Here is a 16,197-nt window from a genome sequence, read left to right on the forward strand (position 1 = left end):
TCATCTATTCATCAGTAAATTAAAAATATTTAGCTAGTCTTTTAAAAATGCTGATAATAATATCTTAATTTTGCTAAATGTCCAGAGCTTAATTATTCTTTTTTTGTTTACTCAATATTAAAATACACTTGAAAATTTTTAGCTAATACCTGTGTATTTTAAATATACGTGTTGGTAGTCTTTTGGGTTTCTTTTCTTTTCCAGAAATCTAAAATGTACTTTTCTCTGTGATCAATTCTTTCATTATTGTTAAACCTTTGTTGCTTCAAGAGGTATGTGTGTGCTTCAAGAGTTGTGTGTGTGTGTTGTGAGAGAAGGGAGGAGAGACACATTCAGTGTAAAAATGCACAAGAAGTAAAAATGAATACTTATAATTAAAAGAATAGTAAACAATGGCAAAATCTGAATATGTAACCAACATATAATTTATATTAATTTCATCTGAGCTCTTTCTTACAGAAAGTACCAGAATCTCTCTAAATATTAATGCTTCTCTTGCTAGAGGATCCATCCAGTAGTAGCATCTAGTGGACAGCTGGACCTGTCATATCTCAGTGCCTGGCTGACTCAGGAAAGCATGTGCCTCCGAGGGATGTAAAATTCCACTGTGATTTAGGAAAAGCTGAAATTTCAGCCATGACTTTCTGACTGGATCTCTCCTTACTAGACTGCTGCATATTTTCCTATCTCCGTGACTGAATCATCTCCCAAGGTCAGAATTCTGTGATATTTGTCACTACTTCCTTGAGTCACTATAAAAAGCAAACTTGAAGAGTAAAAAAGGAAACCATCATTATAATGTTCTCTAAAAACAGATGAATTGAAATCTGGGAAAAATACTGATATGGTTTCTCCAAGATAGTTTTACCTTGAATTCAGAACAACATGGAGTTGAATCACAATTCTTATTGACACTAACTAGCCCTAGGAATTTGGGCACTACTTAATTTGTCTAAGCCTTCACATTTGATTCTTTAAAATGAGGATAGTAATATGTACTTAAAGAAGCTATTTTGGGAAGATTAACTGAAATGTTCCAGGTGACAAGACCTAAATACCTCACCTTGGATGTCATTTCTTTGGAAAGCCCTCTGTGAAATCTCTGCTCCAAGCCCCTAGACAGCTTAATGGACCTTTCCTAAAGCTTGCATTTCCCCCATCATGTTAACTACCTTGCTTTATTACCCTGCACTGCAAAATCCCTTGCTTAATTGTATCACCCCTGCTAAACTGTAAAGGACCCTGGTTGACTTATTCACTATGATGACCAGTAATGAGCACAATGTCTGTTACATAGTTGGTGCTTTAAAAAAATGTATTTTGAATAATATGAGGAATTGAAATAAGATATTGTGCAAATGTTTTATAAAAGAGAAGAAATCAAATTCTTCTGGACACAGAAAAGGGTGGGACTAGGTCAGAGCAGGTTTAGTAGAAGAGGTAGCACTGGCATTCACCCTACTCCCACTGTATTTTAGAGCTTTTGTTCCAGATTATTCTAAATTAAAACACACACATGAATCTCTGGATTTCCTCTATGGTTCCAAAATGGAATATATCATTTGGAACAAACAGGAATGCCCACTGTCTACAAAGTTGTTTTTACCTGCTGTTCATTTAACTATAAAAATTACATAGGCCAAATTCTAAGTTTGATGCACTGAAAGTAGAACAAACTCCTATTTGTCTCAGAAAATACAAATGGAAGCCACTCACATCATGGTATTTTCTTTCCTAAATTTCTGGACATGTGAAAAAAGCTCAAGGGCTGGGTTAAGTAGATAAATAGTGAGTAAGGAGGAGGCATAAAGAAAACTCAGTAAATGAACAAATATTTTGTTAAACATGAGAAACTTACTCATTTGGTCTTAATTTGATTGGAGCAATATAATATTTTTAACTGTTATCCTTACACATACAAAGATAGGTCTTTAAATTTTTATTTGATGATCTACAAACATGTTCTTGTTTATCATTGTTTATGTCATTTACTTTGGACTTCCAACTTTAGGTTCCTCCTACGGTAATTCTTTCATTTCTCAGTAAAGGATAAATTTTTCACCCACTGTCCTTAAACGTATCTGCATTTTCTTGCTGAACACACTAGCAATTGCTTTTAGTATAGCTTGTAGTTAGCATATTACATATTTGTGGAATGTAATTAAACATGATAAACATATGGTCATAATGAATTAGAGATGGAAAAGAAGAAGAATGGAACTTGAGTGCTTTTTAAATTAGAAATTTAAAGTGCAGGGCCCCCAGTAATTTTAAGTATTGCTACATTTTTTAAAATATTTATTTGGCTATGTCGGGTCCTAGTTGTGGTATGCGGGATCTTTCGTTGTGGCAGGCGGGTTCAGTAGTTGCAGTGCCCGGGCTCTCTAGTTGTGGCACACGGGCTCTAGAGTGCATAGGGTTAGTTGCCCTGGCATGTGGGATCTTAGTTCTCTGACCAGGGGTCGAACCCACGCCCCCTGCATTGGAAGGTGGATTCTTAACCACTGGACCACCAGGGAAGTCCCAGGGTTGCTACATTTGAAATTCTTTTTTTACTTGAAATATTTTCACCCTCGAAGACCCTGTTTTATTCTTGAAATGGTTTCCTATGTAAGAAACTCCGTAGCATTTACTCTACAATTCTCTACCTTAGCCATTAATCTCCCACGTAAGGCTGTCAAAATCTTTTATGAAAATCGAAGTGTACAATATCCACTTTTCTTATCTTTCACAATACATTATTTTCAAGCATCTCAGCAAGTTAGTTAAGTGCAAACTGCCTTGTAAAAATCATGTTAGAAATATAGCCACACTTTCTTCAGCTTTTCTTCTGTTACCAACATTTCACAGTTGTCTTTGCAATCAATACTGAACACACAGGACTGTTGTTTCCTGGCTTGCTTGTCTACTGAGCTCCTTAATTCATGACTCAGTTCTTATTCAAAAGGACTTCATGGATGTCATACTATATACACACATACATCTTTTCTCTCTCTCTCTAATCGGACTCTCTAATTATGAGCCTTTGAAAGAAGCTATCATATCTTTCTTTTTGTTTTCTCTAAAGTACTAGTTTATCATATGTATGTTTCCGGGATTTCAAATCAACACTGCACAATTCTTTAATGGCTCACTTTATTTTTTATGTACTTAGCACAAAAGAAAAAAAGACGCGTTATAAAATAAATATAGGACTTTATGGAGAGCTAATAGATTTTAAAGTGACATTTTACCGAATTACAAGCAAGTGAATGGATTAAATTTCCTTTGAAACACACACCAGTGCAATAATTAAAGGAAACAATTTCTGGCAAAGTATACGTTTTATTTTTGCCAAACTCCAAATTGTCTTATAAATAATGAGGAACATTTGTCTTTCATCTTTAGCAATGGCTGAAAGTCATCATTATCTAACAGATGCTCAGTGACCCTTGTGAAATAAGTTGGTCATTCAAATCAGCTATTAATGGGCAGGCAGCTATAGCAGGCAAATCACTAATATTACAACTAATTAAACTCCACTTTGTATTTAAACAGAAAACAAGGTGAAACTGAGACATACCTGTCTAATCTTACTGAGAAATAACCAAACTTCAAAATGAATTCAAGATTTTTATTTTGAGATAGAGTCTGAGTCAATTCCCATTTCAATTCCCTCAATAAATTAAAAGGCAAAAACTATTTCCTTGTTTTAGATAAGCTTACAATCAACAATGGAGGATATGCAAAATATTTACACCATGACAGATGTGATAGAAGTGCTATAAGCTACTTAATTGTTTACAGAACTTCAAGAAAGTAGCAATCATAACTCACCACAGTAGAAGAATTAGGAAAGCACCTAGAGAAACAGGGATGTGAGACGGCTCTTTATAGACAAGAATCATTTAGAGAGTTAGATAGGGGGATGAATAAGAGCTGTCAACAGAACAGTTCACAGAAGGAGAGAAGAAGAGAAGCACAGGTAAAGAGGTACAGAATAGGGAATGAGGTTGCAGTATAGCATGCAATCTGATATGATTAAGTAGGAGTGTAGGAGAGAAGTGGGGAATATGGTTCCAAAATTCATCTGGAGGTGAAAGATAATTTCAGATGCTGACCTGTGAATTTTGGAACAATTTCAGTAGGCAATAAAGATATTTTAGAGTAGATAAGGGATATTTTTGAAGGAGTTAGGGAGGAGAGCTTTTTTTTTTTTTTTTTAGCATACCCTATGAACTGGATAGTAAGCTAAGTGATTTCATATATACTGTATAATATAATTTTCATAATAACCATCTGAAATATGTTATTACCCCTTTTATATACTGAAAAAAGAGGCTCCAGAGGTATTAATAATTTCCCCAAGGTAGGAGAATCAGAAAACAGCAGTACTTTAAATGTTCCCTTCATTCATCCAGGGATTATTTTCCACAAGAAGCTATTAAGCTCCCTACTTGTTTTCAGCACTGCCCTATTGGCTAGGGATACTGAGTTGGAAATATACGGTCCCAGAAATTCCAGAAATTCTCAGAATAGTAAGGAGACACAGGGGTAAATAGAACAAAATGATATACTGTGATAGGTAGTATAATGCACATAGGTAAAAAGTCCAAAGAGAGGATAAAAGAAGGAAAGCATAAATCCTCCTTGTGTAGTCTGAATTGAAATGAGGATTCTTAAAACAGGCAGAATATTTAGTTAGAAGCTATGATCTTAGCCTGAAATTATGACAGACTTGATTGGCTTGTCAACAAAGAAAATTTAAAGGAAAAAATAGTTGGGAGAGTCATAGTCAAGGTGGAATTTTTAGTCTTGAAAGAGATAAGGGATCTAGTAAAAAAGCAAGACCAAACAGATGACATTGTTTCTAATTGTTTGCACTTAGATATCTCGAAAAATACAAGTACTATTTAAGTCTAGTGAAATTAGAAAAAGGACTTGGCTTAAGGGCAGAGATAATAATTACTTTCTTTTAACATATTGCATTTAAGGCACTGATGACATCGCCAAGAGGAGATGGTCAATAAATGACTATAAATGCACTCATTAGGAAAGAGACATATTTGGATTTTTTTTATAATTTATGTGGGTTTGATCATGCTATGGGACCTATATGAATAAAGAGGAGTTTAAAGGACAGAAACTTAAGAGATCTTGCATATTTTGGTATTGAGAATAGTAGGAAAAAACATATTTGAACATGAATGTTCTTTATTGTCTAACACTATGAAGTCAAAGAGGAATTGATAAATACATCATTACCTTGAAGATCATTTCTCAGTGACATCACTGAGAGCAGTTTCAGTAGAGTAGTGATGATGTAAGGATGTAAGCCTTTTAAGAGGTTTTATTGGAGAGGAGGATAAACAGAAAACTATAGTTTCATCAGTGCTCAATCATATTTTTTTTATAAGAACTAGATTTATGTAAAATGAGAACTCTTAATAGCTTTCCCAATCTTCCTCCTTTTCAATCTCATTTCATTTTAATGTCTCTAAATATTCATCCTTTAGTTTACTACTTATATACAGTAGGCTTTAATTAGAGATAAAACTGACCAAATAGATGATCTTGTGCATCCTCAAGCCTTTGAAACTATAAAACACAAACTCCCTATTTGGTTATTGTTGAGCTAGCAAGCATCATTTAATTGCCAACAATTTTATTTTAAAAATTTTATTCAAAGTCTGCCTTCAGTCAACTAACATTTTTATATTCAAGTTTCTTTAGCATCTAATCAATATTTCTCTCCTTAAAGTAATATAATTACTGGATCCTTTATTTCCATCTTATTTAACTTATTTAGATAATTTTAAATGTATGGATGTAGGACCAAATTACGACACTGTTTCTTACTCATTTAGCACCTTAAAAAATAATAATACTTAGATTGTTTATTTCCTCCTCATAATTACATTTTCAATTAGTATGTGTGGAGGGGTATTTTTAACCCTTAAACTTTTATGTTCCTCCCTGCTTCTTGCTTGTAGAAATCAAAAATGGTTATTTTATAGCCAGCTGTACTGGGTATATTTGGAGAACAAAGACAAACCAAGGAAGGAAGAAATTACTTTCTTTAAGAAAAAGGGCTTTCACATAAATTGATTTACTGTATACTGATTATCATGAATCCAAATTCTCTATCTTCCTGAGACACCATGCACTACAGTTCATAAATTCAGGTTTTGAAAAATTGAATGAGGTTATTTTAAAGTTGGTTGGATATAAGCCTAAATAAAATGGAAGACTTAAAAAATCTCTCTGACCTAAGCAATTACTGGGATAATTCACGTAGATAATAACCTCAAAATTAATGAACACTAAATTGAAGATGAGGGAAGAGCTGGAATAATCATCATTTTCAACAACCTATGCTTTTCTTACTTCCAAAAAGGAAATTGGAGGAACAAAGATATTAAAAACAAAAATTCATATAAGAACATTGCTGAAAATACACAGTGCAATAATACGATCCTAATAAAAAAGTATTGCAATCTTGTAGTTGTCAATCATAGATAGTAAATGATCAAATAAAGATTACAATCTTTTCATCATTTGTGATATTCTAAACACTAATCTAACATTCAAAAGTACTTTATAAAATTGCTGCTGTTGCTATATTTTACAGAAGAATAAGATGAGTCTTAAGGAAATTAATAGTCTTAAGTTACAAACTAGAAATAGTAAGAGCAGGGATTTGAATTGATGGTCCAACTGAATCCAAATTCCTTGCCCTTTCTACCATACTCTCCAGACTATTACAAAACTCTAATTTTCTAAAGTATCTTTCAATTTACCCATATGTCACTGAGCAGCCTTTCTTGTCCTAGTATATTACAGAAAATTGTCTAAATGAGACCAGGAAACCAAAAAAAAAAAAAAAAATTTTTTTGTTAGGCTATGGTCAGATCTTGCCTGGGCCCAAGAGCACAGTAACAGAACAGGAGGAAAAAAAATATTGTAATGAAAGTAATTCCCTTATATAGTAGTGGATAAATTCTTGAATATTAATATTGTTCCTTTCCTAGCCTACAGATATAAATGGCAGTGAACTCAGGGCTCTGAAATCATCTGACACAACAGATTGCAAATTCCCTGAAGGCAGCCTTGACCACCAAAGCTTAAGCAGGCCTCCCTACAGAACAAAAGAAGAAACAGCGAAAGGCTCTATTCACTTATACACCTGAATCTTACATAACCTTCCAAATTGTTTGTTCGCTGACTTGTTGTTACTCCAGGGACCGTGAATAGAGACCAAGTCTTTACTCTCCCAAAAGAAGCAGTATCAGCCATTTGTGAGTTGCTCCAGACCAGTCTTCTGCTTTAGCACTAAATGAAGAAAGTTTATTAGTTTCCTGATTTATACATCTGCATTGACTTTTCCCAAAACAGTTTAGCACTGGAAGTTATGAGAGTAATGTTTGTTAAACTATCCAAACCTGAGCTGTAGGACAGCAATGGCACAGATCATGATACACATCTTTAATGTGAGTCCCTTTTGTTTTTTTGTGGTTGAGAGCATGAAACTTCTGCAGAAATTTCAGCTTCAGTTCAGTTAACTATGCTGTTGCCAAGGAAAGAAAGGGCTTATAAACAAATCATACTTCTGTGCGGAGGCTTATGTTCACATCTGTCTCTACAGGATACTTGCTCTATTTTAAAAATGAAGATGTGCTGAAGACAGCATTAAAGTGGATAAACTCAATTTCTTTTCATTTGAGTTTACCAGTAAACCAAGTATATCTTAAGAATATAGGTAAATATTTTAAGAAGGCAGAGCTAATATGGAGTAGTTTGGGTTACCAAATGATATGTCAACAAGTTGAGTTTTTTTTTCTGATTTATTTCAATACTAAATACAGCTTCTACAGGTAAACTTGATTGCCAACTCCTTGAGGACAAGGGTTTTCTTGCTGTCAATATATTAATAGAGTCTAGCACAGTGTCTGAGATCTACCAAGTGCTCAACAATTATTGGACAGATTACTAATTGAATAAGTCTTCTTTCAGCATGATTATTAATGACATATATTACCTATATATCACATCAAAGTTTATTAAAGTGTATTAAAAACACATCATCAACCTAAAGAAATAATGGTGAAGTAGCATCCTCTTACAAAATTAAATTCTCACCTTTCAATTTCCTCCTTTAAGTATATTTATTGCTAAAGCTGCAGGTACTCTGGGGTAGGTGAAGAACTCTTTCTATATATCATAACAATAATAAGAAATAAGTAACTTGATTAGTAAAAATTTATTACTAAAGTCAATGTGAGAAACAAATAACAATGTTTTTAATGCTGATACTTTAAAAGCTATGAAATGTTTGTGAAATTCTCTGTCAATACATGTCAGTCACATCAGCAGGAAATATTCCTATTTTACCTTCTGTTCATCTTAATGGTCATGTAAGTTCACTTGGTCTAAATTCTAACTGCAGAGATTCGTAGTAACACAGCCTAGTAAAAAGGGCTTGAAAATAAAATCTGAAGAACTGGACTGTAGTTTTCATTTTGCTACCAACTAACTGTTAATCAGGACTTAGTCTCTGAAGATCTAGTTTGCCTTATCTATGAAGTAAAATCAGCATTTTCCAAAATGGGTTGCATGGAGCTATTTCCTTGGGATGTTAAAAAAAAAAATCTCTTCAAAATGTAGTTCTGTGTGCATAAAAATTAATTAAAATAATCAGGTTTCCTTACTGCAGAAACTCTCAGAGCATTTAGTATATTAATGTCCATGAGAACTCTGCCATAGAGGTAATACATAGGTATTCCCAAAATGATTCATCTCTGAATATGGTATTCAAAATTAATCTTGCAGAATTAATGCTCCACAGAGGGCACAAAGGATGCCAAACTGAAAGCCATGCCTATATCCTACTGCATACTTCAGTGAGTTTTGCTTTGTCCACTCTGGCTCATTTAGAGGCTTAGTCTATAGTGCAGAAAACTAAATGCCAGTAGCCATAGCACTAGTACTAAATTCAAGGGTAAGCATGATACCATCAAGTATTTGCTCTACTTGGGTACTCCAAGTCTCTAAAATCCAGTTTTACAAGCACTAAAGTTACATCAAACCAATTCTGGGTGGAGAATTTCACACTATATAAAAATGAACTGAAACAAATAGATATAAAATTGGTATTTTTGTCGATAAATACCAATCAATACAGTGATTCACGATCAGTGAAAATTCACGATCAGAAGACGTATAGCAGGAGAATGCTTATGTTTTTTTCAGTTGGAGGAATAAAGCATACCCTAATTAAGCTCTTTATAAAACAGTGTCTTTTATGTTACCAAAATATTTCCCAATAATCATTCAAACAATAATTACATTTAAGTGTCAGTTGGGTTTTGGAACCAATTCAACACATCTACCCATCTCATTGGTACTGTAAAATTATTTAACATAGACCAAATGTCCATATGAATAAAACCTTATTGCTGGCAAATCAAAAGGCCTCTTGCCATCAGAGAACTCACTGAGTAAACTTACCACCTTACCACCATTCTAGGAACTTTTATTTGATTAATTATTCTTGAATTCTACTTTGATTATGTAATATTCTGTTTAATATCATCAAATAACTCTTCATTGTCCTTAGAATCAAGTCCAAAAGCATTATTACAGAATTAAAGATATTTTATAACGTGATCTCTATCTACTTTCCAGACATTTCATCTATAACCTTCCAATATGACTGCTCTGTAACAGGCAACTTGTTTTTTTTTCCTTTTTACAAATAATTTTAATTTTAATAATTTTAAGTTTAATAATTAAACTGAGCCGTTAATGATAAATTTGTCTAAAATATCCTCATTTTATTACCACATTTTAGAACTTCATCCGTCCTTGAATGTCCATTATAAATTCTCTCTTTCAAGTTCTCCTTTCTTATCATCCCAAATGAATAGGGTTTTCACTAAACTGCATGCAATTAGTATAGGTCATGAAGGACTTTTTTAACATTTTCTATTTGCCCATATCTTCTGAGTATAACTGTAGCATTTTCATGACAAAAAAGTGAGATGAAATTTAATGCCTCTAGCCTTCCCTTTCAACTATATTTTCCTACTTAGGGACATCCATCCTTTCCCTTAGCACCTACATTCTAATTTTCTAACCTCTTTCCCCAAAGTGGGAGAGAATGGATTTCAAAATGTATATTTATTCACATCTGTATATTAAATTAATCAGACATTTTCACATATAAGCCTAACTTTTAACTGGAAAATGAAGAAAATTTTGTCTCTCTATAAACAAATCCAGAAAAAAAGCTATGAAATAATGGAGATAAAGGAACAACTAAAAGGAGACTTTCTCATAGACCAGGGAATTACATTGCTCCCAAGACTGACTCTGAATATAATACTGATTCATCATTTTCAAAATTTTGATGAGTAGAGTACTTAGTCTCAGAAATTTCAGGGGCATCAATGCACATAATATTTATCTCCCTTTAGTCCTATGCTAGCACTACAAGATGTAATTAATCTTTTAGGACCAAGCCTTTTGGTCATAATGTTGTCATCTATATGAAATTTTCCTTAACTCCTCCCAGAGAGATTAAATTACTCCTTTATTGATACTATCTCAGTATCTTTTTTGTTTATACCTTTAAAATCTCATTCATTATGTTAATGCAAAGGACAAACGACCACTGATTTTCCTCCTCTGAGTGATCTAATGCACTTGCATTCTTCTGTTATCAGTTTTATAACATGATGATTCCCAAATCTATACATGTAGCCAACATCTCTCCCTTGAATTCCAGACCTTTGGAGCCAAGCATCCACATCTCCAACAGAATTTTTTAAAAAACTGAACTAATCATTATTCCAAATCCTATATCTCTTCCTATTTTCACTATTTGGCAAACTGGTACCACTATCCACCAGGTCGAACAATACTTTCTTTTTTTTTCCTGGTCCACACCAAAATAAATTTCAAACTTCAATCAATCTAAACTTTTAAAATATCTCCCCTTCCCAACATATGTTTTTCCACAATGTTCCTTAATGGTTAAAGATATGTGTTAGGTAAGTTATTTTATAAACATGTATGGCAAAGTATTTTAAATACAATATTACATATGGGCATGCTAGATACAGTTTTCTGTGTCTCTGGAGACTAATCTATTTTTGGTCTAAACAAACTTAATTGAATATTTAATTTTGTCATCCTCTTCCTAACATACATATTTCCTAATGGTTTGATTGCCAATGATTTATTTTTCAGGTTGACACAAAGTTTCTAAAGTTCATACCTATTTCTTCATATCTAATGTTTTCTTTCTAATTCTTATTTTAATTATTTTCATGGCAAAAGCTCATTAAGTTATCTAAGACATTATTTTTGACAGATACTTTGTGAAATGAAAACCTTTACACATAGGAAAATTTTTTTTTCCAGTAGGTTCCACTGACAATTTGGGTAAATAAATAAGAACCCCCAAACAAGGTATTATCAAGAGATGAAAATTCAGTTCAGATTACACTATATATTTTCTTTACCAGCTATGCCAAAAATCACACATCATAGAAATGACATCAAGGTAAATTCACATAAACATTCCTTGATGTCCCAAATCTCAAATTAAGAGCTTTCATAGGTAGGCTCTAAGGTAAATATGTACTCATTCTGAAAGGCACCAACAGATGGCATTAGCATTAGTGTTTGGTACCCTTTGAGGTTAACAAGATTGATTTAAAATATTAAAAAATAATCTATAGAGTATTTTTCATGTTTATATAAATGTCGAAATCTCACACATCTCTTTCAATCAAATTAACTCAGTGGCATTTACTGCCTACCTCCTTTGTAAAAGACATTGGGGCTTACCTATGAAACTTCTTTTGTAGTTGGTTCTTGAATAAAAATGTTCTTATAATTGTCCTACTATAAAAAATGTTACTAGTTTCTTTGTGTTTTTATATTCTATGGTCAAAGTTACAAGAAGACATTTGTTAATAAAGTTGATCCTTAAATGTTTATTGCCACACAAATTCGTATCGGATAAAAAGCAGCTACGTATAATTTTACAAGAGTTTCACACTGTCTAGAAAATTATCATAGCATAAAATGGAAATGTAAGTTTCCTTTATTTCTTATTAAAGTTGAATTTTTAATGGCCAGAACAGATTCTCAAATTAATTATTTTACCTAATAAGGTTTTTATTTCTTGTCTCCAACCTAAATTCTCTCCAGCATTCCCGTGAACATTACTGGCTCATTAGGAGGCTCAGAGTTAATTTGCTGGGCTAAACATTTGTTCTATCATTAAGGCCTACTTTTTCCAGACTTAGAAATACGCAGGAATCTAACTTTGGTTAATTTTATTGCCGAGGTCATAGTAGTAAACTCAACTCAATCTGGAAACAGTTCTTAGAAAATTACCTTTTATTAAAATGTACTATACATTTTGTAGAAATGCAAAAAAAAAAAAAAAAAAAAACCCATTAAGACAAGATTCCTTGAATGCCAGAATACAAAATAAAATCATGCTCATTTTCTTCAGGTATCATTTAGCATAATATTAACTCCATGGATTGTATAGTTTGATGACTCAACTTTTTCATAAACAAATTATGATAATGCTCATATATCATACTTTTATCAAACACGCACAGAGGAGGATTTTATCATATTCTCACAGTGCCTAAGCAATTTCTTGGCAATATTTTAGGCTCACTGAGAAGCACCATTCACTTATTGCTATACACTGAAAGTTTATGTTTTCCCCAAATTCATATGTTGAAATCTAATCCCGATGTGAAGGTATTAGAAGGTAGGGGCTTTGGGAGGTGGGATTAGAGTCCTGATAAAAGAGACCCCAAAGAGCTGACTCACCCCTTTTGCCTTGGGAGGACACAACAAAAAGATGGTTGTCTATGAACCAGCAAGCAGAACCTCATCTGACACCAAATCTGGCAGCACCTTGATCTTGGATTTCCCAATCTCCACCACTGTGAGTAACGAATTTTTGATTTTTGTAAGCAACCCAATCTATGGTATTTTTGTTATAGCAGTCCAAACAGACTAAGATCCTCATGAAGTCCATCAATTTGAACTGAACTTTAGTTATGAGTGAGCAGAAGATTATGCTCAAATCCAGTAATTGCTCATTATTTAGCCCTTTCATCCCCAAAGTTTGTGTCTGATTCTAAATCAAGAATTTCCTCTTCCTATCTCTTGAGGTAGAAGGCTTGAATCAACTCTGATACATGTTTTATTGAACACTATTTGTGCCTGGCTTGAAAGCAGAGCTCCAAAGTGAAATTGTACATTTATAGACAGCATTAATTTTGTCTACTGTGTAAAATGTCAAGAGGATTTAAATATGAGGCATTCTTGTGAGAAGTGATTTTGGAGTCAGTAGATATGAGATCCAGCCCCTGGCACTGCCACTTGCTATTTCTAGTCACTTAACCTATTGGACATGTTGTATGACTGAATGAGATGTTTATAAAAATGTTTGGTAAACTGTAAAGAACTTTGCAAATATAATATCCTTATAAGTAAAAGGTGTATAAGAGCAGAGATCTGGAGTCAAACATACCTAGGCTGGAATCCCATTTTGCCACTTACTAGTTCTGTGAGTTGGGAAAAAAATCACGTAATGTCTCTAAGCTCCAATTTTTTTCACTTGTAAAACTGGGATAATAAATCTGACAGCAGTTTTTATAAGAATTAATAAAATAATCTTAAATTGGGGGGCAATATCTAAACATCCTATTTTTTAAATTAATATTCTTACTCATCTTAAGAATTTCTTGGGAATGGGGGAAAATGACAGACAAACTCAACTGTTGGCAAGTATAAAGTAAGGCTTTCATGAAAAAAAGATCCAATATAATCTTAAAACGCGATGAATGCCAAAATCTCAGAGAAGGCAGAAGGAAAAGGATCTATTATTACAACCTATTTCCTGAAGACAAGTCCAGTGTGCACTTGTCAACACTAAAGGTCAGTACAATTGTGGGCATCATTTAAGAGGTTATAGGAAACAAATCAGAAAACATGATTTCTTTTTGGTTTTACACAGATATGTCAGGGGATGACGGTAAAGGGAAGTGTATAATTATTGTGACAAAAATCCACAGCATTGGCTTTTACATATTCTCCCTTTAAAAATGATTTCTTCCCTTATTAAACTACCATTTTGCTTGCTGTCATGTAAGATGAGCAGGAATGAACATTTACAAAGGAAATTAAACTCTCTTGATCTAGTGTGGTCAGTGGTCAGACTGTATAAGTGGGGAATTAGCCTGCAATCATTGGTATAATGATATCACTTTGTAATGAAAATCTGCCCTAGTTGGCTCTATTCAATATACTTAAAAATCCTTTAGAAATTAAGATGTACCTATCTCTTAGTTAATGATATGTTAAAGCATATCTCATTATTGCATTTACAAATGCTAATTTAGAAGAATAAAAAATGTCTCCCATTGATTTTCCTCAAAGAATACACTGTTAAAAAATCTTGGACTTCTACTCTGCTCCTTCTAAATTTTTCAAGTATTTTTCTTTAAGTACATTTTTCATTTTTCTTACTCTCACGTAAAAAAATGAATTACATTAATGACAGTTGTTCTCAAGACTGGATGGGCATCAGAATCACTTTCGTAGCATTTTAAACACCACCAACAAAAAATATACTAGTAATTTTAAAAAATAAAAAATATATTTTTAAATGAATGCCCATGATTTAAAAAAAAATCATACAGAAATAGTCACTCCTGTTCTAAAAGCTCCAGTTTCACTCCTCCAAGAAATTGTTAACTATTTCTTGCATTTCTTTTCAGAAAGTATATAAACAAGAATATTTTATACTTATTTTTATTTAAGATTTTTTGTTAACATAAATAAGATCATCCTATACATAATATACTATAAATAGCTTGCTTACCTTTACAATATACCTAAGATATCTTTCCATAATGCATGCATGTAGATATATCCTCCTTCTTTTAAGTGCTTGAAGAGTCATCCAGGAACTATTTACAGGAAAAGCCCTAGATTATTCATCAATCAGAATGAGGGGTGTATTAAAGAGAAAGCAGCCTACTTGCTCTGAGAAGTCGTCATAAGCACTCATTCTGTTTTACAGAGGGAATGCAGAGCACTGTTAACCTTCATGTCTTTTAGGTGGAGGTTGGTTACTTATCTCCCAGTAAATAGATGTTTTGCTAATCCAGTGCTGCAATGAATAATGTTTGTGCTAAGAATGTAAATATAGCTAAAGCGTAAATTTATAGAAGTGGAATTGCTGGGTCAAAGGTTATGTGCACCTTCATTTTGCCACATCACCTTCTCAAATGTTGTGTTAGTTAATACTCCCACAATCCCTATGTTGGTGGGAATATTTTATATATATTTTATGACTGTTTATATTGAATATATATTCATTTTTTAAAAGTTACCAAAGATAATCCTATTGATTAAACATATTTAGAATCGCTTCCTCTTTTGAACCATACTAGATTTGTTACAAACATTACTTGTGGAAATTTATAACCAGAATTTGTGATGCAGTAAATATGAATTGAGGTCCAAAAACAATATATTGTGGATCTCTCTGGTGATTTATACAGCCATGTTGTTCAGGAATTATGGTTCTATGTTACATCTGACTCTATTCTACGTGAAGAATATTGAAAATCAACATCATGAAGGGTAGTACTCCGTTCACTCCTCAAAATATATCTTGAGTTGAAAGTTCAAGTTATACAAAGATCATACCAGAAAATATTTAAGATCATTCGTAGTGCCATTACCAGTTCCATCTCAGTTCTCATCACCTTCATCTTATACTTGTGGCTGATGGTATTTTCTAAAGATGGTAGAAACAACATCTTGTACCCCCATACTCTTCTGCATTAAGACCTTGCCATTCCCTGATCAAACTGTGCAGTTAAAAGTTCCCTTCTCTTAAATCTTGGTTAGCCTTAGTGATTAAATTCTTTCCAATAGAATGTGGTAGAAATGATGCAACAAGAAACCTAAGCCTAGGTCAGAGAAAGCCATATGGACTCAGTTTTTTCTTTTGTAATGCTCACTCTCCAGATTATTCTTCTTAGAATTTTTTTTTTTTTCTCGGAATTCAGTTACCGGGAAAAGGCCACGTATAGATGACCTGGTCAACAGTCCTAGCTGAGCCCAGCCTTTGATCCCTACCAACAGAGGTGTCAGACATATGAATGA

At 33.1% G+C, this 16,197-nt stretch overlaps 1 protein-coding gene across 2 annotated transcripts in view; it reads right to left on the reverse strand.

The window, feature by feature from the left end:
* Positions 1 to 16,197, reverse strand: part of NEGR1 (neuronal growth regulator 1) — a 909,782-nt gene that overhangs the window by 539,307 nt on the left and 354,278 nt on the right. The gene's annotated exons all lie outside the window — the stretch shown is intronic.

Source organism: Pseudorca crassidens, chromosome 2 (genome assembly GCF_039906515.1).
Source record: "Pseudorca crassidens isolate mPseCra1 chromosome 2, mPseCra1.hap1, whole genome shotgun sequence".
NCBI lineage: Eukaryota > Metazoa > Chordata > Mammalia > Artiodactyla > Delphinidae > Pseudorca > Pseudorca crassidens.